We start from the raw sequence: 22897 nt of genomic DNA on the forward strand, positions 1-22897 counted from the left end.
GTGTGAATAAATTCCTCCTCATCTCAGTCCTAAATGGATTACCCCTTATCCTTAGACTGTGACCTCTGGTTCTGGACTCCCCCGTCATCAGGAACATCCTTCCTGCATCTAGTCTGTCTAGGCCTATTAGAATTTTATAAGTTTCAATGAGATCCCCTCTCATTCTTCTAAACTCTAGCGAATATAAGCCTAATCGACCCAATCTCTCTTCATACCTCATTCCTGCCATCCCAGGTATCAGTCTGGTGAATCTTCGCTGCACTCCCTCCAAGGCAAGAACATCCTTCCTCAGATAAGGCGACCAAAACTGCACACAATACTCAAGGTGTGGTCTCACCAAGGCCATGTACAACTGCAGCAAGATATCCTTGCTCCTGTACTCGAATCCTCTTGCAATGAAGGCCAACATACCATTTGCCTTCTTAACCACCTGCTGCACCTGCATGCTTACCTTAAGCGACTGGTGCACAAGGACACCCAGGTCTCGTTGCACTTCCCCTTTTCCCAATCTATTGCCATTTAGATAATAATCTGTCTTCCTGTTTTTGCCACCAAAGTGGATAACCTCGCCTTTATCCACATTATACTGCATCTGCCATGCATCTGCCCAATTACCCAACCTGTCCAAATTATACTGGAGTTTCTCTGCATTCTCCTCACAGCACACACACCCACCCAGCTTTGTGTCATCTGCAAACTTGGGGATATTACATCTAGTTCCCTCGTCTAGAACATTAATTTATATTGTGAATAGCTGGGGTCCTAGCACCGATCCCTGCGGTACCCCACTAGTCACTGCCTGCCACTCGGAAAAAGACCTGCTTATTCCAACTCTTTGCTTCCTGTCTGCCAACCAGTTCTCTATCTAAGTCAGTACTTTACCCCAATCCCATGTGCTTTAACTTTGCATGCCAATCTCTTATGCAGGACCTTATCGAAAGCCAAATACACCACATCCACTGGTTCTCCCTTATCTATTCTACCAGTTACATCCTCAAAAAATTCCAGTACATTAGTCAAGCACGATTTACCTTTTGTAAATCCATGTTGACTTTGTCCGATCCTGTCACTGTTTTCCAAGTGCTCTGCTATTACATCTTTTATAATGGACTCTAGCATTTTCCCCACTAGCGATGTCAGGCTTACTGGTCTATAATTCCCCATTTTCTCTCTACCACCTTTTTTAAATAGTGGGGTTACATTATCTACCCTCCAATCCATGGGAACTACCAGAGTCTATAGAATTTTGAGCAGATGACCAGCAATGCATCTACTATTTCTAGGGCCACTTCCTTAAGTACCCTCGGATGTAGATTATCAGGCCCCGGGGATTTATCGGCCTTCAATGCCGTCAATTTCCCTAACACATTTCCATACAAATACAGATTTCATTCAATTCCTCCCTCTCATTAGACCCTATGTTCTCCAACATCTCTGGAAGGTTATTTGTGTCCTCCTTTGTGAAGACAGAACCAAAGTATGTATTTAATTGGTCAGCCATTTCTTTGTTCCCCATTATAAATTCCCCTGATTCTGACAGTAAGGGACCTACGCTTGACTTCAACAATCTTTTTCTCTTCACATATCTATAGAAGCTTTTACAGTCAGTTTTTACGTTCCCTGCAAGCTTACTCTCATATTCTATTTTTCCCCTCTTAATTAATCCCTTTGTCCTCCTTTGCTGAATCCTAAACTGCTCCCAATCCTCAGGTTTGCTGCTTTTTCTGGCCAATTTATATGTCGTCTCCTTGGATCTTTTGCTATTCCTAATTTCCCTTGTTAGACACGGTTGAGTCACCTTTTTTGTTTCATTGTTATGCCAAACAGGGATGAACAAATTCTGTTGTTCATCCATGCGATCTTTAAATGTTTGCCATTGCCTATCCACCATCAACACTTTAAGTAACATTCCCCAATCCATCCTAGCCAACTCGCGCCTCATACCATCGTAGTTTCCTTCATTTAAATTCAGGACCCTAGTGTTTGAGTCAACTACTTCACTCTCCATCTTAATGAAGAATTCTATCATATTATGATCGCTCTTCTCCAAGGTGCCTCGCACAACAACAATGCTAAATAACCCTTTCTCATTACATAATACCCAGTCTAAGATGGCCTGATCTCTAGTTGGTTCCTCCCACTCCAGAATGTCCTGCAGCCGCCCCGAGACATCCTTGACCCTTGCACCAGGGAGGAACATACCATCCTGGAGTCTTGTTTGCGGCCGCAGAAATGCCTATCTATTCCCCTTACAATAGAATCCCCTGTCATTATAGCTCTCCCACTCTTTTTCCTCCCATCCTGTGCAGCAGAACCACCCATGGTGCCAGGAAGTTGGCTACTGCTCCCTTCACCCAATAAGCCATCTCCCTCAACAATATCCAAAGTGGTATATCTGTTTGAGAGGGGGATGGCCACAGGGGACCCTTGCACTTCCTGCCTGCGCCTACTACTCTGCCTGGTGGTCACCCATTCCCTTCCTGCCTGTGCAGCCTTTACCTGCGGTGTGACCAACTCCCTAAACGTGCTATCCATGATGTTCTCAGCATCGCGAATGCTCCAGTATGTATCCATTTGCAGCTCCAGTGCCGCAATGCAGTCTGTCAGTTCCTGCAGCTGGATACACTTCCCGCACACATGGTCGTCAGGGACACAGGAAGTATCCCTGATTTCCCACATAGTGCAGGAGGAGCATGCCACGGGGCCGAACTGTCCTGCCATGAAATACCCTTTAACTAATTTAAATAAAATTAAATCAAATCAATACCACGAATTGCACTACAATTAAATGATATATTCAAAGGCCCTTGGTTACTAGCACTCCCCGATACACAACAGAGACCTTAGAAACTATAACCACAAAAATTAAGATCTTCTAAATTTTATAAACTATTAATCTTAACTGTCAAACTATAGAGTAGTATAAATACTCACCTGGCCACACTCACCCAATCAGCTGCTTCCTCTTGCCTGCATCACTTTTTGAATCGTGACATGGCTCCGGAATGCCACCGCCAGTCTGTGAGATTGGTAAGCCTCTGAAAGAAAGCCTGCGAAAGTGAGTTTACGTACTCACTGTACCGCCGCTCTCTGCTCCTCCCGACACTGGCCTCTAAAAGAAAGCCCATGAAAGTGAGTTTACGTACTCACTGTATCACCGCTCTCTGCTCCTCCTGACACTGGCCTCTCTATTCTGTGGCGAGTGTCTCACCTCCTGACTCCCTAAAGCCTTTCCACCACCTACAAGGCACAAGTATGGAGTGTGATGGAATACTCTCCACTTGCCTGGATGAGTGCAGCTCCAACAACACTCAAGAAGCTCGACACCATCCAGGACAAAGCAGCCCGCTTTATTGGCACCCCATCCACCACATTAAACATTCACTCCCTCCGCCACCGGTGTACCAATGGAATATGCCACAGCATGATTGGCTCAAGGAGCTATGTCTATTTACTTTAGAGCAACGTAGACTTAGAGGTGATCTGATCGAGGTATATAAAATAATGGAATGGTTGGATACCGTGCCTATTGATCGATTATTAAAGGTGAGGACATCAGTTTAAACTATGTAAGAGTAGGAATCGACTGGATGTTGGGCGGTTCTTCTTTTCCCAGAGAGCAGTGAGCTTCTGGAATGCGTTGACAGGTTGTGCCTTGGATGCTGACTCTCTGCCTTCAAGAGGGAGCTGGACCGGTTCTTGACTGAGGCAGAGGTTGCTTCATATAGAAGGTAATGCAAGGTATACCTGTCAGGAAAGGATGAACAGGCTGGGTCTCTTTTCTCATGAAAAAAGAAGGCTGAGTGGTGACCTAATAGAGGTCTTTAAAATTATTAAAGGTTTTGATAGAGTGGATACAGAGAGAATGTTTCCACTTGTGGGGAAGAGCAGAACTAGAGGCCATCAATATAAGAGAGTCAGCAAGAAATCCAACAGGGAATTCAGAAGAAACCTTTTTACTCAGAGAGTGGTGAGAATGTGGAACTCGCTACCACAGGGAGAGGTTGAAGCGAAAAGTATCGATGCATTTAAGGGGAGGCTAGACAAGCATGCGAGGGAGAAGGGAATAGAGGGTTATGCTGATAGATTTAGATGAGGAAAGACGGGAGGAGGCTCGAGTGGAGCATAAACGCCGGCATGGACTGGTTGGGCCGAATGGCCTGTTTCTGTGCTGAGTCCGTGTGATCTCCTGGGCTGGTTTCCATCGCCTGAGGGGGTCGGAGAGTCATTTTCCAGAGAATTTGTTCCCCTCTTATTGCCCCTGAGCTTGTCTGGTCTTTTTTGCTTCTCTCAGGAGATTTCATTGCCGCGGGTAGGGGTGGGGTGGGCGGGAGGGAGAGTGGAAGTGTTTCGTCAATGATGCTCCGGCCTTGAGGAGTGTGGGACAGGATTAATGAACCGTCAGGTCTTTTACCGTCCGTTAACTTTGTCTGCTGACATGGATCAGCTGTTGCTGGAGAGAGGAACAGAAAGGGGAAGTAAATAAGAGCTGATCTTGGAGGTTCGAATATAAGAATATATGGGTGATGCTGTTCAGCATGTAGATCACCACAGATTTAAAACGCTAATTTTCTAAATGAAAACCATAACCCTGCTTCTGGTTACGGTGGGAAAGCATTAAGCAGTGATCCAGCTCTGAAGCAGTTGGTGGAACAGATGGTGAATGCTGCCCTCTAAGGCTCTAACTGAGCTGTCGCCTCTTGTGCATTAAGCAACGGCTGAACTATATATAGGAAAAGATTGCTGAGGTACAAGGTGCGGTGAGCCAGTTAAGACAGTAACGTCCAACCTTTTGGACCTGGGGGTTGGCTACATGTGTCAAAACAATTATAATTATGTAGAGGTGTGAGTCCCGATAGACAGAAAGCGCAATCCCACCCCCAACACAGCTATTCAAACACCATTGCACGAGCCCGTAGGCAAAATGGCTCTGGTGAGGCCACACCTGGACTGCAGTGCACAGTTTTTGTCTCCTTATTTAAGGAAGTATATACTTGGCTTAGAGGCAAAGTTCACTAGATTGATTCCTGGGATAAGAGGGTTGTCCTATGAGGAGAGATTGAGTAGATTGGGCCTATACATTCTGGAGTTTAGAAGAATGAGAGGTGATCTCATTGAAACATGTAAGATTCTGAGGGGGATTGACAGGGTAGATGCTGAGAGGTTGTTTCCCCCTGGCTGGAGTGTCTAGGATTAGGGGGCATAGTCTCAGGATAAGGGGTTCGGCCATTTAAGACCGGGATGAGGAGGGATTTCTTCACTCAGAGGGTTGTGAATCTTTGGAATTCTCTTACCCCAGAGGGCTGTGAATGCTGAGTTGTTGAGTATATTCAGGGCTGAAATAGAGAGAGTTTTGGACTCTAGGGGAATCAAGGGATATAGAAATCAGGTGGGAAAGTGGAGTTGAGGTCGAAGATCAGCCATGATCTTATTGAATGGCGGAGCAGGCTCGAGGGGCCGTATGGCCTCCTCCTGCTCCTAGTTCTTTGTTCTTATGTTCTAAAACAAAACAAAATTGACTTTACACAAAAAGATTACCAAAACAGACCATCAGCAAATGCAAAATTTCCCATGGCTTTGCCCAGATCGGACCACTTTGGAGCAGCGCCCCCTGATCTCTCTACTGTCTACCATAGACAGTTCAACCATTGTACCCTGAACGCCCATCATTTATGGGGATCTAAATATCAATATCTCGTCATTTTCAATAGGATTTCTGCATGGTGTTTGAAACAAGGGTGGGCTCAGAGGATTGTGCCCTCCGTGTCAGCTGTGGCTCAGTGGGTAGCACTCTCACCTCTGAGGCAGAAGGCTGTGGGTTCATAGCCCCACTCCAGAGACTTGAGCACAAAAATTTAGGCTGACACTCCCAGTGCAGTGCTGAGGGAGTGCTGCACTTTCGGAGGTGCCGTCTTTCGGATGAGACGTTAAACCGAGGTCCCGTCTGCTCTCTCAGATGGATGTAAAAGATCCAATGGCAATATTTTGAAGAAGAGCAGGGGCGTTCTTCCCGGTGTTCTGGGCAATATCTATCCCTCAATCAACATCACTGAAACAGTTTATCTGGTCATTATCACATTGCTGTTTATGGGAGCTTGCTGTTCGCAAATTGGTTGCCGCGTTTCCTACATAAGTTTGTAAATTGGAGTGACTACACTTCATAGAGTCATAGAGTCATAGAGTTATACAGCACGGATAGAGGCCCTTCGGCCCATCGTGTCCGTGCCGGCCATCAAGCCCTGTCTAATCTAATCCCATATTCCAGCATTTGGTCCGTAACCTTGTATGTTATGGCATTTCAAGTGCTCGTCCAAATGCTTCTTCAATGTTGTGAGGGTTCCTGCCTCCACAACCCTTTCAGGCAGTGAGTTCCAGACTCCAACCACCCTCTGGGTGAAAAAGTTCTTTCTCAAATCCCCTCTAAACCTCCCGCCCTTTACCTTGAATCTATGCCCCCTAGTTATTGACCCTTCTACTAAGGGAAAAAGCTCCTCAGTATCCATCCTATCTATGCCCCTCATAATTTTGTACACCTCAATCATGTCCCCCCTCAGCCTCCTCTGCTCCAAGGAAAACAAACCCAATCTGCCCAGTCTTTCTTCATAGCTGAAGCGCTCCAGCCCTGGTAACATCCTGGTGAATCTCCTCTGCACCCTCTCCAAAGCGATTACATCCTTCCTGTAGTGTGGCGACCAGAACTGCACACAGTATTCCAGCTGTGGCCTAACCAGTGTTTTATACAGCTCCATCATAACCTCCTTGCTCTTATATTCTATGCCTCGGCTAATGAAGGCAAGTATCCCATATGCCTTTTTTACCACCTTATCCACCTGTTCCGCCGCCTTCAGGGATCTGTGTACTTGCACACCCAGATCCCTCTGCACCTCCGTCTTGCCTAGGGTCTTACCATTCATTGTGTATTCCCTTGCCTTGTTAGTCCCCCGAAAGTGCATCACCTCGCACTTTTCCGGGTTAAATTCCATTTGCCACTGTTCCGCCCATCTGACCAACCCATCTATATCATCCTGCAGACTGAGGCTACCCTCCTCGCTATTTACCACCCTACCAATTTTTGTATCATCCGCGAACTTACTGATCATACCTTTTACATTCATATCCAAGTCATTAATGTAGACCACAAACAGCAAGGGACCCAGCACCGACCCCTGTGGCACCCCACTGGCCACAGGCTTCCAGTCACAAAAACAACCTTCGACCATCACCCTCTGCCTTCTGCCACTAAGCCAGTTTTGTATCCAATGTGCTAAGGCACCCTGGATTCCATGGGCTCTTACCTTCTTGACCAGTCTCCTGTGCGGGACTTTATCGAAGGCCTTACTGAAATCCATGTATACCACATCCACTGCGTTACCCTCATCCACACACCTAGTCACCCCCTCAAAAAATTCAATCAAATTGGTCAGACATGATCTTCCCTTGACAAAGCCATGTTGACTATCCCTGATTAATCCTTGTCTCTCCAAGTGGAGACTAATTTTGTCCCTCAGAATTTTTTCCAATAATTTTCCTACCACTGATGTTAGGCTCACTGGCCTGTAGTTCCCCGGTTTTTCCCTACTTCCCTTCTTGAATAATGGTAGTACGTTTGCGGTTCTCCAGTCCTCTGGCACATCCCCTGTGGCCAGAGAGGTCCTGAATATATGTGTTAGAGCCCCCGCAATCTCTTCCTTTGCCTCACACAGCAGCCTGGGATACATTTCATCCGGGCCTGGGGATTTATCCATTTTTAGGTCTGCTAAAACCGCCAATACCTCCTCCCTCTCGATGTTAATATGTTCGAGCATATCACAGTCCCCCCGCCCTATTTCTATGTCTACATCGTCCTCCTCCATAGTGAAAACAGATGCAAAAAATTCATTTAGAACCCCTCCTACATCTTCCGGCTCCACACACAGATTGCCACTTTTGTCCCTAATGGGCCCTATTTTTTCCCTAGTTATCCTCTTACACTTAATATACTTATAAAACATCTTAGGATTTTCCTTTATTTTGCTCGCCAGTGTTATTTCATGGCCCCTCCTTGATCTCCTAATTTCTTTTTTAAGTATCCCCCTGCACTTTTTGTACTCCTCTAGGGCTTCCTCCGTCTTTAGCCTTTTGTATCTGCCAAAAGCCCTCCTTTTTTTCCTAATCCATTCTCGTATATCCCCTGACATCCAAGGTTCCCTGTGGTTTTTGGAACCACCCTTGACCTTCACGGGAACATGTTGCCATTGTATGATCTCAATCTCCCTTCTGAAAGCCTCCCATTGCTCCGATGCGGATTTTCCTACAAGTAGCTGATCCCAGTCCCTTTTGGCCAGATCCTGCCTTATCCTATTAAAATCGGCCTTCCCCCAATTTAGAACCTTTATTTCCGGCCCATCCCTGTCCTTTTCCATGACCACCTTAAATCTCACCATATTATGGTCACTGTCACCAAAGTGCTCACCTACTAGCACTTTTTCCACTTGGCCGGCCACATTCCCTAGAATTAGGTCCAGTACTGCCCCCTCTCTTGTAGGACTTTCTACATGCTGGCTCAAAAAGCTCTCCTGGATGCACTTTAAGAATTCTACACCCTCTGAGCCTTTCACGCTTTGACTATCCCAGTTAATATTGGGGAAGTTGAAATCCCCCATTATTATTACCCTATTATTTCAAAAAGTACTTAATTGGCTGTAAAGCGCTTTGAGACATTCGGTGGTCATGAAAGGCGCTATATAAATGCAAATCTTTCTTTCTTTCTTACTTCACGAGACTCATAACGAATGGAACATAGGCTCATCGGAACAGGGATAGGCCATTCAGCCCCTTGAACCTGTTCCATCATTCAATTAGATCATGGCTGATCTGTACCTCAACCCCATTTATCTGCCTTTGACCCATATCCCTGTAAAGGAATAGCCATATTTCAGAAAGATACATCATCCTATGAACAGAATTCTGACTTTATTAAAACATGACATACTGGGTTTAAAAATCTAAAAAGCCTCAACGACACAAACCATGAATACAGGCTTCTGAGATAAGATGAAGTGTTAACACAAAAGCTGTAAACACCACACAAGCTTTTGAAATGGGAATTGATTGTTAACACTGAGACAAAGGCCATGTTGAAAAAGCAAAGGCTTGCTTCCAAGGAGTCTGCAGTTTGGAACCAATACAATAGCTATACCCAGTTTAAAGTGTTAAAAACTAACACTTCCAACAGAAACACAGAACATTAAAGAACCATGGTGCCTTTGATAAATAAGGCATCAAATAAAAGACAGGAAACATAAGTTTATAATACAACCAAGCTAAGAAATGCAAAGAACACCCTGGTTGAAGTGTTTTTGATTTATTTATTGTAAATATGATGCCTACGGAAGACTTTGTAGATATGACTTCAAGAGATGACACCAAGCAATCACATGGTTTTTGTATTGAAAATGAAACAGTTAGGAGACACACAACATCTGATTATAACCAGTGAAGCCAATATTAAGAATTGAATTGAAGGCCTTCGTAAGAATGGCATCAAAGAGATAAATCTGTAATAACCATTTTATATGATAAGTTTTGAAACACCCACACAGCAGACAGGATTCTGAGAGTTGGCAGCTGAATTGACAATGAGAGTAGAAAGAATTCAACAGAAGATGACTAGAGATAATTAGCTTACATCAGTAGAAAACTTCAAAGGATAAACCACGAAAAAAGGATATAAAATATGGAGCTTTTAGATAGAAAGTCAGAAGTCGCTGGAAGGGGCAAGCAGTTCTCAACTTCAGAGGCAGGCTCTGTAAGTTTTTAACTCTTTGAGTCTTGGGGATCAAGAGGTACTCTTATTTGATTTTGGTGGATATCCTGGATTATAAATAATAAGAAATGTATAAATGTAACGAAGTTAAGATTTGAGAATAAGGATCTCTGAGAATAAGAAATGTAAGCTATTTGTATTTTGAACTGTTAAAGTTGCGATTGACTCAATAGCTGTTAACTGTATGTTGGTTCTTTAATAAATCTATATATTTTTAGAATTGTCTCAAATAGTATTTCTGTATCAAACTCGCGAACTCAATTTCTGTACACTCTTTTGTGAGGAGTTGCAGAATTCTGGGCGGGGGGGGCGGTTTCCGGACCCTCATAATATCCGGAAGGTTACAGTCTAGTTAAACTTATTAAAAGTGCTAACTGGAAGATGGCAACATCTTCAAGTCATCCCTTTCCTTTAGGGAGAGATAGCCTGGACCTTTAGACCCAATTAAACGTCTTATAGAATTTTAGTTGAAGGTGAACGTCTGGGGAATACGCCTGATCTGGGGTAGCCCAAAAAGGGCTAGGACTAGTAATTATCCCTTCATCCCTAGATACCCTTACCCAACAAAAATCTATCTTTCTCAGTCTTGAAAGCTTCAATTGATCCAGCATCCAAATGGATTAATACACAATATTCCTTCTCTATTATTAACAGTTTCTGTAAAGGAAAAACTCATTTGAAACACTCCCTTCAGTCATTAAACCAGGTGTTTCTGTACTATTTATACATTGCACAGGTGCTATTTTTTAATGATTGATTTCACAATGAGTTCAATTTGCAGTCAACACCGAGTGTCAGATGATCTTAAATACAAAATGAGACGAGCATCAGCCAGAGCGAACATCTGGTAGCCTGCCCACCCTTTACCCTGAAGATCTTTGGAGGCCCAGTTCGCAGAACACACTCCACCATTGATAGGAGAAGCTGAGGCTCACTGGAGGACCATGTGGGTTGTCTCGAAGCCACGCGATCACTCTGCCGTCCATCTGCTATTGTGTAAATTTAAGCGTGTCTCCTGTTGGATCCGTTCCAAGGGCAGGCACGCAGTGCTGGCTGGAATTCCTGACGTGGACATATGGTGGAGCAAGTTCCTGATGTCAGAACAGATGGGAAACTTTGGAAAGAAAATGAGATCGGGACAGCAAATTACAGATCATCAAACGCAACAGAAATATAACTCTTTTCAGAAATTCGTAAAAGGTGTTAAAACTGTCAAACATCAATATAATACGTCATTATATCTTGTAACCATGGAAACACTTCTCTTTTTAATAAAAGGCACCAGAAGGAGCTGTGAACTTTGTTCATGCTGGGACAGGGTGAGCCCAGGGCAGCTGCATGTTGCTACTCTTGAATATGGTGTTATGGCAGGTTGTGGTAGGATGTGTCGTCTGAACCATTGCTGCCTCAGCTGACACATCACGGTGAGGGAAAACAGCCACACACCATCCCGACTTGGACATATATCGCCGTTCCTTCAATGTCGCTGGGTCAAGATCCTGGATCTCCCTTCCTTAGCAGCACTGTGGGAGCACCTTCACCACACAGACTGCGGCGGTTCAAGAAGAAGGCGGCTCACCGCCACCTTCTCAACTAGGGATGGGCAATAAATGCCGAACTTGCCAGTGACGCCCACATCCCGAGAATGACTTAAAAGAAAAGAAAGAGGGTCAGATAACTCAGGCCAATCCCCTGAAGCCTGCAATAGGTAAAGAAAGAATTCACGACCTCAGGATTACACAGGATATACGGCACAGAAACAGGCCATTCGGCCCAGCCAGTCCGTGCTGGCATTTATGCTCCACTCGAGCCTCCTCCCATCTTTCCTCGTCTAAATCTATCAGCATAACCCTCTATTCCCTTCTCCCTCCTATGCTTGTCCAGCCTCCCCTTAAATCCATCTATACTATTCGCTTCCACCACTCCCTGTGGTAGCGAGTTCCACATTCTCACCACTCTCTGGGTAAAGAAGTTTCTTCTTGTTGCGTCCATGTATAATAAGACACAGACTGCGGAGAACGGTACAACAGGTGTTTACTCAACGTGGCTCACACTGCAACTGAACTGTACAGATTACTACTCAGTCCTATATACAGGTGTGGTCACTGCCGGTACTGCAGTATACATGAGCTGTAAAACATAGTTCCCCCCTTAAAGGTATATACATTACAATTCCTCCCCTTTTAGATTAACAGTACCATAACACTCATTTAACAATTAAATATCAAACTAATTACAATTAACACTTTTAACATGCAACATTAGCTGAAAATAGTCTATTTATATATTCAGTCTTTGGGGAGGTTTCCTGATCCTTTCTGGATAGCGTCTTTCCCGAGTGTCTTGCTCTTGGTGCGGAGGCGATTCTGGCACCCTGTCGTCGGTTGGTTCATCAGCTTCCGATGCTACTGTTTCTGGGGTAGATGCGACCTGTACGTCGGGTTCATCACCAGGTACGTATGGGCGAGGCATGGGGTTGACTTGTTCCTGTGACTCTAGGATCTGGTCAGCATGGCGTCTCACGATGCTCTCCCCAACGTCCACTGTGTACATTAGTGGGCCCTGCCGTGTGCATATCGTTCCTGGCTGCCATTTTTCTGTTCGGTAGTCGCAGGCCAAGACTGGTTGCCCTATATTGAAGCTCCTTGTTGGCTTCTCATGGATGTGCTGGAATTGCTTACTCTCAACATCTCTTCGTACATTTGGTCTGAGCAAATCCAGGCGAGATCTTAACCTTCGGTTAAAGAACATCATGGCTGGGGCCTGGTTGGTGACTGCATGTGTCGCATTCCAGTAGGCGAACAGGAAATTGTCCATCTTGTGCTGCAGCGGAATGTTGTCATTGTACATAGCCTTTATTGCCTTCTTAAAGGTTTGTATGAACCTCTCAGCCAATCCATTTGTGGCTGGATAATACGGGGCGGATGTGTAATGCCTTACCCCATTCTTTTTCAAGAACTTCCGGAACTCTTCGGACACAAACTGTGGTCCGTTGTTGGAGCAAATCTGTTCTGGCAAACCATTCCTGGCAAAAATGGTCCGTAGGACTGCAATAGTTTTCTCCGTGGTGGTGGAGGACATTTTGATGACCTCAGGCCATTTCGAGTGCGCATCCACGGCTATTAAAAACATTGAGTCCATGAATGGACCAGCAAAATCAATATGCACCCATTGCCATGGAGATGAGGGCCACTCCCATGGGTGTAGAGGGGCCTGTGGTGGTGCATTTTGGACATTCTGGCATCCTGAGCAGCTCTTGGTCAGGTCCTCGATTTGTTTATCGATTCCCAGCCACCACACATAAGCCCTGGCTAGGCTTTTCATTTTTACCCCTCCCAGATGACCCTCATGAAGCTCATTGAGCACTCTATCCCTTAACTTGGGTGGAATTACCACTCGGAATCCACACATCAAGGTCCCCCGGCACACTGACAGCTGTTCTCTCCTTGTCGAGAATGCTGGCAACAGTGAGTCGCCATGTGCTGGCCATCCCATCCTCGTCGCCAATGTTGCGTCCGTGTATAATAAGACACAGACTGCGGAGAACGGTACTGTGATGAAATATGTCATTCATCAGACTCTGTATTTAACTACATATATTGTATTGCCTGCTCCTGTGTTTGTATTGCCTGCTCCTGTGTTTTTACCTTGTATTGTATATAGTGCACCGCCCCCTTTCTCCCCATTGGGTGTGTCGGCTCCGCCCATACCTGGCCCTACTTAAGACAAGCTCAGGCTTGTCTTGCAGCAGAACGCTAGGTGAAGACACAGGCATCTTTCTTTGCTAATAAAAGCCTTGTTTTATCCAGTTAACTTTGAGCCTTGAAGTTATTGAGGCGCATCAATTTTATTAGCAAACTTTCAACGATGGATCAACTTTTGAAACCGGAACGCTTGGATTTGGACCCGCATGCTTCGGATGCATCGGCACGGTTTGGACACTGGTTCCAGTGCTTGGAATTTTTTTTGGCCAACTCCGAAGCCGTCACAGCCTCTAGAGCCACCGGAGATGTGAAACTCGGGATCCTGCAGAATCGGGTAAGCCACCGGGTTTTTCCACTCATCCAAGACGCCGCCACCTACCTGGATGCCTGCAACATTCTAAAGGCCCACTATCAGCGGCCTACCAACGAGGTGTACGCCAGGCATCTGCTTGCTACCTGCACACAGCGACCCGGAGAGTCGCTAGAGGACTTTCTAGTCACCCTAAAAGTGCTTGGCAAAGACTGCAAATGCAAAGACGTGAAAGCCACGGTATACACAGACGAGCTTATTCGGGATGCCTTTATCGCAGGCCTTAGCTCTAATTACATCCGGCAGAGACTGCTAGAGAAAACGGGCCTAGATCTGACACAGACTGTGGACACAGCGCGATCGCTGGATGTGGCTCAGAAGAATTCTGACTCCTACTCTTCAGGCCGCGCGGCCCACGCCGCCTCGCATGCACCAAGGGCGCCGCCATGTTGGAAGACATCTTCCCCGCCCGGTAGCCCAACACCGTCGGGGCCCTGCTCTCCCCCCAGAAGCCCTACGACCGCCGCGACGCATCGGGGCCCCAAATGCTACTTCTGCGGGCAGCCGAAGCACACCAGGAACCTGTGCCCGGCGAAAGGCACCACCTGCTGTAAGTGCGGTAAGAAGGGGCACTTTGGGAAGGTGTGCAGAGGGAACCCCGCAGGCAAACCCGCCACCGCCGCATGCGCGCCGTGGGAGCGGCCATCTTGGACGCCATCTTGTCCGACCTCGTGGGGTTCGCCATCTCGCGAGCAGACATCGTGGACGCCATCTTACCCGGCCTTGTGTGGCCCACCATCTTGTCCCGATCAGGGCCCTACAGTGGCGTCGATCACAGTGGACCAGTCCAGACCGCACCCACTATCCAAATCGATGGTGGACATCGAGGTAAACGGGTGCAAGATTAAATGTTTAATTGACAGCGGGAGCACGGAGAGCTTCATTCACCCTGGTCTGGTACAATGACTCTCTCTAACTATAGTCCCTACTCAGGGCACGATCACTATGGCCGACAAAACCCAGATATCGACTATTGCGGGTTACTGCGCGGTACGATTATCCGTTAAAGGCACTGTATATAATAATTTTAAACTGTTAATTATGAAGGATTTATGTGTGAGCGTGATCTTGGGCCTGGATTTTCAGTGCCACCACCAAAGCATCACGCTCAATTTCGGTGGGTCCCAGCCGCCCCTCACAGTACCCTGAAGGTAAAGCCGCCTTCGCTATTCGCGAACCTTACCCCTAACTGCCGGCCAATAGCGACCAAAAGCAGGAGGTACAGCTGGGAGGACAGGCGGTTTATCGCGACCGAGGTAGACAGGCTCCTGAGGGAGCGCATCATTGAACGCAGCAACAGCCCGCGGCGTGCCCAAGTGGTGGTGGTGAGGGGTAGCGAGAAGAAGCGGATGGTGATTGACTATAGTCAAACAGTCAACATCTATACCCAACTAGACGCCTACCCGCTACCCCGCATATCCGAGATGGTGAACCAAATTGCCCAATACCGGGTGTTCTCCACTATCGACCTCAAGTCAGCGTACCACCAGCTCCCTATCAGACCAGAGGACCGTTTGTACACCGCCTTCGAGGCAAACGGATGCCTCTACCAGTTCCTCAGAGTCCCCTTTGGGGTGACGAATGGGGTCTCGGTCTTTCAGAGGGAGATGGACCGCATGGTCGATGACCACCACTTGCAGGCAACCTTCCCCTATCTCGACAACGTCACCATCTGCGGCCACAACCAACAGGACCACGACTCAAACCTCGCGAGGTTTCTGAAAACCGCACAAAAACTCAACCTCACTTACAACGAGGACAAGTGCGTTTTCAACACCACGCGCCTCTGCATACTAGGCAGCGTGGTGGAGAATGGGGAAATCGGACCAGACCCCGACCGATTGTGCCCCCTACGGGAGCTGCCCCTGCCCAGCACTCCCAAAGCCCTGAAAAGGTGCCTGGAGTTATTCTCGTATTATGCCCAATGGGTCCCTAACTACTCCGATAAAGCCCGCCCCCTCTTGAAAGCATCCTCTTTCCCGCTCTCTGCTGAGGCCCATGCTGCCTTCAAAAGCATTAAGCAGGATATTGAGCGGGCCACGCTACAGGCAGTGGATGAGAACACTCCCTTTCAAGTGGAAAGTGATGCGTCTGACTTTGCCTTGGCGGCCACCCTCAACCAGGCGGGGCGGCCCGTAGCTTTCTTCTCGAGGACCCTCCAGGGGCCCGAGATCAGACACTCCTCCGTGGAAAAGGAGGCCCAAGCCATCGTGGAGGCAGTGCGCCACTGGCGGCACTACCTAGCCGGCAAACGCTTCACCCTACTTACTGACCAGCGGTCGGTAGCGTTTATGTTCAATAATAAACAGAGGGGGAAGATTAAAAATGATAAGATTCTTAGGTGGCGGATCGAGCTCTCCACCTTCGAGTACGACATCATATACCGGCCGGGGGCCCTTAACGAATCCCCCGACGCCCTCTCACGAGGGATGTGTGCCAACGCCACCGGGGATCGGCTACAGACCCTCCACAACGACCTCTGCCACCCAGGGGTCACACGGCTGTTCCACTTCATAAAGTCCCGCAACTTACCCTACTCGATTGAGGAAGTTCGGTCTCTGACCAGGAGCTGCCGCACTTGCGCTGAGTGCAAGCCTCGGTTCTACCGCCCTGATAGAGCCCACCTAATCAAAGCTACACGGCCCTTTGAGCGGCTTAGCTTAGATTTCAAGGGCCCCCTCCCGTCCGTCGACCGCAATGTTTACTTCCTGAACATTGTGGACGAATACTCCCGTTTCCCATTCGCCTTCCCCTGCCCAGACATGACCAGCGCCACGGTCATTAAATGCCTCAACAGCCTGTTCTGCCTGTTCGGTATGCCAAGCTATATCCACACGGATAGGGGGGCGTCCTTCATGAGTGAAGAGCTACGCCAGTACATGCTGTCCAAGGGGATTGCCACGAGCCATACCACCAGCTACAACCCCCGGGGTAACGGTCAGGTGGAGCGAGAGAACGGGACAGTATGGAGGGCAGTCACTCTAACTCTAAGGACCAAGGGCCTCCCTATCTCCCGCTGGCAGGAAGTCCTCCCAGATGTGCTCCACTCAATACGGTCACTATTGTGTACCGCCACTAATGCCACGCCTCATGAGCTAATGTTTGTGTTTCCCCGGAAATCCACCTCAGGCGTATCGATACCATCATGGCTCTCCACCCCAGGTCCGGTACTTTTGCGGAAGCATGTGAGAGGCCACAAGATGGACCCTCTCGTGGAGCCAGTGCACCTGCTCCATGCCAACCCACAATATGCGTATGTCCGGCACGCCGACGGACGGGAGGACACTGTGTCCATAAAAGACCTCGCCCCAGCCGGTAACAACAGCAACAATGACAATGACTACAACAACAACAGCAACAACGACAACAACCACAACAACTATTACCCACCCACTCCACCCACTATTCTTTCATCACCCCCGGAAGAACACCAGCCAACGGTACAACCACCACCTACTCCTTCAACAGCCCCGGTGGCGCTCCCGGCAGAGACCCAGGAGGTCACCTGGGACACCCAGCCAGCACCCGCGGCACCGCAACCGTTACGTCGGTCACAGAGGACTATCACACCCCCGGACAGACTAAATCTGTAGAAGGGGTGAATGTGATGAAATATGTCATTCATCAGACTCTGTATTTAACTACATATATTGTATTGCCTGCTCCTGTGTTTGTATTGCCTGCTCCTGTGTTTTTACCTTGTATTGTATATAGTGCACCGCCCCCTTTCTCCCCATTGGGTGTGTCGGCTCCGCCCATACCTGGCCCTACTTAAGACAAGCTCAGGCTTGTCTTGCAGCAGAACGCTAGGTGAAGACACAGGCATCTTTCTTTGCTAATAAAAGCCTTGTTTTATCCAGTTAACTTTGAGCCTTGAAGTTATTGAGGCGCATCAGGTACAACAGGTGTTTACTCAACGTGGCTCACACTGCAACTGAACTGTACAGATTACTACTCAGTGCTATATACAGGTGTGGTCACTGCCGGTACTGCAGTATACATGAGCTGTAAAACATAGTTCCCCCCTTAAAGGTATATACATTACCCTTCTGAATTCCCTATTGGATTTCTTGGTGACTGTCTTATATTGATGGCCTCTAATTATGCTCTTCTCCACAAGTGGAAACATTCTCTCTGTGTCCACTCTATCAAAACCTTTCATAATTTAAAAGACCTCTATTAGGTCACCCCCTCAGCCTTCTTTTTTCAAGAGAAAAGAGACCCAGTCTGTTCATCCTTTCCTGATCCGTATACCCTCATATTTCTGGTATCATCCTTGTAAATTTTCTCTGTGCCCTCTCCAGTGCCTCTATATCCTTTTTATAATATGGCGACCAGAACCAGGATGTTCCAAAGCGCTTTACAACCAATTAAGTGCTTTTGCAGTGTAGTCGCTGTTGTAATGTAGGAAATCCAGCAAACAATTTGTGCACAGCAAGCTCCCACAAACAACAATGCTATAGCAACCACATTATTTGTTTTAGTGATGTTGGTTGAGGGATAACTATTGGTCAGCACACCGGGAAGAAGTCTCCTGCTCTTCTTTGAAATACTATGTTGGGATCTTACACGTCCACCCGAGAGAGCAGACGGGGCCTTGGTTTAACGTCTCATCCGAAAGACCGCACCTCTGACAGTGCAACACTCCCTCAGCACTGGCCTGGAGTGTCAGCCTAGATTTTTGTGCTCAAGTCTCAGGAGTGGGATGGGACTTGAACCGACGACCTTGTGGCTCAGAGGCAAGAGAGTGCTACCCACTGAGCCAAGGCTGGCACAGTTGCGCTTTGGGACGTCCTGAGGTGGTGAAAGGCGCTACATAAATGCAAGTCTTTTATCCTGTGGCTGGGGGGCTGGATGAAAGGTCCGCAGTGATGAGAAATGCTCCCTCTGGTGGCTTAGCTAAGAAGTGGCTGAACTCCTTCAAAACTGGAGTTTCCAAGGAGTGTATGAACCTTGAATTTGAACTCTTTGTGTAAATGGAGCACAGCGTGCCGCAGTCTTCAAGTCACACAGCAGATTCGTCAGACTCTTGACAATCTGCCAACAACAGTAAGCAAGTCTGACTGTTGGACGAGGCTGGTTTTCAAGGTCAGGCTCCCCGGATTGGACTGCCCCACTAAAAGAAAGAACTTGCTTTCATATTAGCATCTTCTGAAGTGTAGTACTGTACACTGTTGTGATGTGGGGACCGCGGCAGCCATTTTGCACACAGCAAGTTCCCAAAAACAGCAAAGCCACAATGACCAGATAGTCTGTGGGATAAATATTAGTCAGGACAGCAGGGGAGAACACCCCTGCCATTCTTTGAAACAGTGCCACGTGATCTTTTATATCTCCACGAGAGGGCAGGCGGGGCCTCAGTTTAAGACCTCGTCCGACAGACGGCACCTCCGACAGTGCAGCACTCCCTCAGCACTGCACTGGGAGTGTCAGCCTGGATTGTGCTCAAGTCTCTGGAGTGGGGCTGGAACCCACGACCCTCTGAGTCAGGAGGCAAGAGTGCGGCCCGCCGAGCCGCAGCTGAAACTGAAATCGCCGTCATTCCTTTTCAGATTTGTCTGTTGTATCCCTAGTAAAGCAACTCACCATTATACAGCTAGAAGGAGACTGGAGCCTTCAAAAATCAGGATGCAAATGAGATATTTCTGATTTGAATAGCTTTGAAAACCATAAAAAAAAGTGTTGCTATACTTTCAATGATGAACGGTCAACACCTGAAAGGTCAACACCTGAAAGGTCAACACCTGTCTTCTCTCATTGTAGATGATGTCGGACCTGCTGTGCATTGCCAGTGTTTTCTGATTTTTATCACATTTCCACTCCCCCGCCATCAGCTTCGGTTGAATTTGCCGACACTCCCCCAATGCGTTATTTGGAATAACAGGGCCTTTCTGCATAACTTTTAATCTTGAGGGGGGAGAGAATTAGAACTCCTTTTCTTTTTTAACATTTGTTAAACAAGTGTAGCTTCAGCGATCCGGAAGGTACTTTCACCGTCTGTATGTTCCCTACATCTTTCCACCAGTCGAAGGCGTTTGCTGCATTTATGCTTATCCAAGAGTGGTGGTAATCCAGGAGCGTTCAAGCATTTAAATAAAAATATTTTAAATTTGTTTAGTGGGGTGTGGACATTGCTGGCAAAGCCGACATTTATTGACCATCCCGACTTGTCCTGCATGCTTACCTTCACCAGTCGCTGAAGGTAAGCATGCAGGTGCAGCAGGCGGTTAAAAAGGCAAATGGTATATTGGCCTTCGTAGCGAGAGTATTTGAGTACAGGAACAAGGATGTCTTGCTGCAGTTGTACAGGGCCTTGGTGAGACCACACCTTGAGTATTGTGTGCAGTTTTGGTCGCCTTATCTGAGGAAGGATGTTCTTGCCATGGAGAGAGTGCAGCGAAGATTCACCAGACTGATACCTGGGATGGCAGGAATGACGTATGAGGAGAGATTGGGTCGATTAGGCTCATATTCGCTAGAGCTTAGAAGAATGAGAGGGGATCTCATTGAAACTTATAAAATTCTAACAGGACTAGACAGGCTAGATGCAGGAAGGATGTTCTCGATGGCGGGGGAGTCCAGAACCAGGGGTCACAGTCTAAGGATAAGGGGCAAGCCATTTAGGACAGAAATGAGGAGGAATTTCTTCACCCAGAGAGTGGTGAACCTGTGGAATTCTCTACCACAGATGGCAGTTGAGGCCAATTCATTAAATATATTCAAGAAGGAGTTGGATATATTTCTTAAGGCTAAAGGGATCACGGGATATGGGGAGAAGGCAGGGACAGGGTACTGAATTTGGATGATCAGCCATGATCTCATTGAATGGCGGAGCAGGCTCGAGGGGCCGAATGGCCTCCTCCTGCTCCTACCTTCTATGTTTCTATGTTTCTATGCGAAGATGGTGGTGGGCTTCCTTCTTCTTGAACTGCTGCGTCGTAATTTGATAGAACTGAGTGGTACTTCAGAGGGCAGCGAAGAGCCAACCAGGCTGGTGTAGGACTGGAGTCACATAAGAACGTAAGAAATAGAAGCAGGAGTCGGCCATTTGGTCCCTCGCGCCTGCTCCGTCATTCAATAAGTTCATGGCTGATCTTCTACCTCATCTCCACTTTCCTGCACTATCCCCATATCCCTCGATTCCCTTAATATCCAAAAACCTATCGATCACTGCGCCTCCACAGCACTCTGGGGTAGAGAATTCTAAAGATTCACCACCCTCTGAGTGAAGAAATTTCTCCTCATCTCAGTCCTAAATGGCCGACCCCTTATTCTGAGACTGTGAACCCCTGGTTCTAGACTCCCCAGCCAGGGAAACATCCTCCCTGCATCTACCCTGTCAAGCCCTGTAAGAATTTTGTATGTTTCAAAGAGATCACCTCTCATTCTTCTAAACTCTCGAGAATATAGGCCTAGTCTACTCAATCTCTCCTCATAGGACAATCCCCCCATCCCAGGAATCAGTCTGGTGAACCTTTGTTGCACTCCCTCTATGGCAAGTATATCCTTCCTCCGGTAAGGAGACCAAAACTGTACACAATACTCCAGGTGTGGTCTCACCAGGACCCTGTATAATTGCAGCAAGATTTACATATAGGCCAGACCAGGTAAGGATGGCAGGTTTCCTTCCCTATTAGGGCATTAGTGAGCCAGGTGTGTGTTTTTTACAACAATCTGACAGCTTCTTGGTCACATGTTACTGAAGTCAGCTTTTTATTTCCAGATTTTTTAATTTAAACTGAATTCAAATTCTCGAACTGCCTTGCTGGGTTTGAACTCACGCTCTACTGGATTATTAATCCAAGTCTCTGGATTACTAGCCCAGTGACACAACCACTGTGCCACCATTTGTCTTGGCAGGGCACAGAGGGGTGTAGAATGGAGCTTGGGACCCGCCCATTAGGGAAGACTTTGCGGAGTGTGGCTCCCAGTAGGGAGCACCGTGGGTCTGGAGCACAGATTGGATATTCAGGTGCAATGATCAGTGTTTCCACAAGACGTTCCATTCATGCCTAAAATTCCTGACATGTGCCTCTCAATAAATCAACCCTCTCATTTCCACAGCAGCCATTACAAAGAGACATCTCTGAGCTGTTTACAGGGTGATGGAGGGAAGTAAAAAGAAAGAACTTGGATTGATATAGCGCCTTTCATGACCTCAGGACGTCCCAAAGCGCCTTTAAAGCCAATGAAGTACTTTTTGAATTGTACTCATTGTTGTATTGCAAGAAAAGAGGCAGCCATTTTGCACACAGCAAGCTCGCAAAAACAGCAATGTGATAAATGACCAGATAATCTGTTTTAGTGATGTTGGTTGAGGGATAAATATTGGACAGCAGATAGAAGGCTTAGCCAGAGTGAAAGAGGCAAGGGAGAGGCGCTGAGAGAGGGAGGGGAGAGGGGCTGAGAGAGGGAGGGGAGAGGCGCTGAGAGGGAGGGGAGAGGCGCTGAGAGGGAGGGGAGAGGCGCTGAGAGAGGGAGGGGAGAGGTGCTGAGAGAGGGGGGGAGAGGTGCTGAGAGAGGGAGGGGAGAGGGGCTGAGAGAGGGAGGGGAGAGGTGCTGAGAGAGGGAGGGGAGAGGCGCTGAGAGAGGGAGGGGAGAGGCGCTGAGAGAGGGAGGGGAGAGGCGCTGAGAGAGGGAGGGGAGAGGTGCTGAGAGAGGGAGGGGAGAGGCGCTGAGAGAGGGAGGGGAGAGGCGCTAAGAGAGGGAGGGGAGAGGCGCTGAGAGAGGGAGGGGAGAGGAGCTGAGAGAGGGAGGGGAGAGGCGCTGAGAGAGGGAGGGGAGAGGCGCTGAGAGAGGGAGGGGAGAGAACCTGAGAGAGGGAGGGGAGAGGCACTGAGAGAGGGAGGGAAGAGGCACTGAGAGAGGGAGGGGAGAGGTGCTGAGAGAGGGAGGGGAGAGGCGCTGAGAGAGGGAGGGGAGAGGCGCTGAGAGAGGGAGGGGAGAGGTGCTGAGAGAGGGAGGGGAGAGGCGCTGAGAGAGGGAGGGGAGAGGGGCTGAGAGAGGGAGGGGAGAGAA

Source organism: Somniosus microcephalus, chromosome 6 (genome assembly GCF_052327205.1).
Source record: "Somniosus microcephalus isolate GS21.2 chromosome 6, FLI_Smic_1.0, whole genome shotgun sequence".
NCBI lineage: Eukaryota > Metazoa > Chordata > Chondrichthyes > Squaliformes > Somniosidae > Somniosus > Somniosus microcephalus.